Source organism: Mastomys coucha, unplaced genomic scaffold, assembly GCF_008632895.1.
Source record: "Mastomys coucha isolate ucsf_1 unplaced genomic scaffold, UCSF_Mcou_1 pScaffold18, whole genome shotgun sequence".
Taxonomy (NCBI): domain Eukaryota; kingdom Metazoa; phylum Chordata; class Mammalia; order Rodentia; family Muridae; genus Mastomys; species Mastomys coucha.
In genome coordinates, this window is record NW_022196900.1 from 67,021,263 (window position 1) to 67,024,269 (window position 3,007).

Sequence of the window (3,007 nt, forward strand, 5' to 3'; positions counted from 1 at the left end):
TGTGTTTGACACCCGGGCTGGCTTGCCACTGATCTCTTCACTAAAATGAAGTGAAGACAAAAAGTCTGGTTCACACTAAGATGAACTATCGAGAATCTACTGTGGTGGTTTCAGTGAGAAATGTCTCCCATAGGCTCAAGCGTTGGAAGACTTGATCCCCCAATTGGTGGCGCTGATTGGGGATGCTATGAACCTTCAGGAGGTGCAGCCTTGCTGGAGGAAGTGTGTCACTGGGGGCAGGCATTGAGGATTTACATGTAGCCTTGCCCCACTGTACTTCCCGTTCTGTTACATGTTTGTAGTTAAAGATGTGGCCTCTCGGCTTCCTGCTCTGGCCACCTGCTGCTGTGCTTCCCCTACGGTGATGGACTCTCCCCCTGGAACCAAAAGACAAAATAAATCCCTCCTCTCACAGGCTGCTTTTGGCAGCCGTACGTTATCACAGCTACAGAAGACAACAGACACAGCAACTCTACAGCACTGTACTTGCTGTAGGCCCGCACCTCAACTCATACTGTTCCACTTCGTGTCTTAGTGGGCTGGTTCCAAAAAGCAGCATTCTATGTGTGCCCATAGTCCTGTGAGTTACCAGAGAGATCCGAAATGATAGTCTGTGTCCAAGTAAATTACGTTATTGGTTGTTCTCTACCTCCCTCCAGTCTGTTCCTGAGGCTTGAACCCAGAGCCTCTTGCAAGATAGGCATATGTTTTAATACCAAGCTATGCCCTCAGTCTGAGGCTTTTCCTTTTTTTTTTTTTTTTTTTTTTTTTCGAGACAGAGTTTCTCTGTGTAGCCCTGGCTGTCCTGGAACTCACTCTGTAGACCAGGCTGGCCTCAAACTCACAAATCCGCCTGCCTCTGCCTCCCAAGTGCTGGGATTAAAGGCGTGCGCCACCACCACCCGGCTGGGCTTTTCCTTCTTTGTGTGCATATCTATGTGTATGTGCACAGGTACATATGTGTATTAGCATTTTGTCTAAGCTCTGCCCCACAGTTACCAGGTAACAGCCAGGTGTGCCTGACTTACTATAAAAGGGGCTGCTTGCCCCCTCCTCTCTCTCTTGCTCTCTTGCCTTCTTGCTCCCCTCTGTCCTCTCCCTCCCGCTCCCCATCTCTCCCCCATTCCCCTCCCCTCTCTCGCTCCCTGTGCTCATGGCCAGCCTCTACTTCTCTATTCTCTCTCTGCCTTTCTCTGTGTCTACTGCCTTCTCAACTCCCCTCCCCATGCCCTGAATAAACTTTATTCGATCATGTGGCTGGCCCCTCAGTGGGAAGGGATGCCTCAGCATGGGCCTGCAGAGGCATCCTCTTTCTGCATACCTGACTACACATCCACCATACATATTCCTTCTCTCGTTATCTTTTTATAAAACACAGCAATGTGTGCACGTCCAGGTGAATTCCAGAGGTCAACCTTGGGTGCTTTATTTTGAGATAGGATCTCTCACTTGGACCTTGGGCTCACTAGTCTGACTGGCCAGTGAGCCCCAGGGATCCTCCTGTCTCTGATGTCCTGTACTGGGGTTCCAAATGCATACCACTGTACCCTGCTTTTTACACCGTGCTGGTGACAGAACCCAGGGCCTCATGCACCCATGGCCAGCATCTATCTCCCCAACTCCCTGGGTGCTTTGAGACATGTTCTCACTCTGTACCGCAGTCTGATCTGAAACTCACCGTGTAGCCCAGGTTGAGCTCAAACTCATAGCAATCCTTCTGCCTCGGTTTCCTGGGTCCTGTGATTACAGGCATGAGCTACCAAGCCCTGCCCCGTTCCTATCTTCTTAAGTTTTGGGTGGCAGCACTCTGAACAGGCTGATAGACACAGGAGATCGTCAAACTGTGAGCTGGGCTGCTGAGGGTGGACAGAGGCATGGCAGAGGACCAGAGGGTTTTCTTCTCTGGCATCTGTGACCTGGCTGCAGTTCTTCCCAGGGAGAAAGCAATGGCTGCAAGAATGGTCTCTCCATCGGTGTCTCCTCTCTACTAAGAACATAAAGCGGTTGGGTTATTAACCCTAGGTCCGATTCATCTCCCTTACCACATTGTATTTTGAAATCTCCTCTTAAATCACTGCCTATGTTTGATAAGTGTGGTCACTGGTATTTACAACAGCTCCGTACTATGCCGGACATCATTGTAATCAGTTCCTTAATACAGTCTAGCCATCATGTGACGTTGGTATCCATCTAAATTAGGACTTTATTTTTTTTTTCGACCATGAGCAATACAAAACCCATTGCACAGTAGATTAAACTACAAAGCGCTTTATTGTTAGAGACCTCTTTGTTAAGATCTGGAGATAAGTGGACATGGAAGAGTTAGGTAGGTAGATTGCTTCCTGAGACTGTAAAAAACAGTAAACAGGGTCATCTCAGAAAAACACCAGGAGGCCAGGAGTTTCTGTCAAGCTTAATGAGATAAGCTCAGGAACTTTGGGAAGGTGGTGGAACTCTCCAGAAGGGAAAGGCTAATTAACATTCCTCAGACCACAGGGTGAGAACCAACCTGCGGGTGGGGACACATTCCACAGGGTGGACCTTTGCCCACCTTCAGACCTTGCTACCTCACTCCCTGAAGACCAATCAGTTTAAAAACTCACACTGTTTTGCCAATCACATTGTGTCTAATGGCTGCTGCCCTGAAAATTGTATAAAAGCTCACTGAACAAGTTGTGTGGGGTTGCCACCTCTCCTTAGGGTCTGGGATGGCCCCAGTGCACTGGAACATTAAAAATCCTCTTGCTTTTTGCATCGATCAGGTTCCACATGATTCACTCAGGGGGTCTCTGGTAAGCTAAGGCTTGACAGGGTCTTATAAGACCAAGGCACTTTGATCCTTCTGCCTTGTCATCTATAGTGTGACAATGTCTTCTCATATTCTTAAGATGGATATCACACACTACCATGTCCCAATAATTCCATCACAAGCCAGGGGACAAAGGCCCAGGAGTTTTCTATCAGTGTGCCTCTCTTACCAGAGAGAAAAATGTCTGGGGGGGGGGGG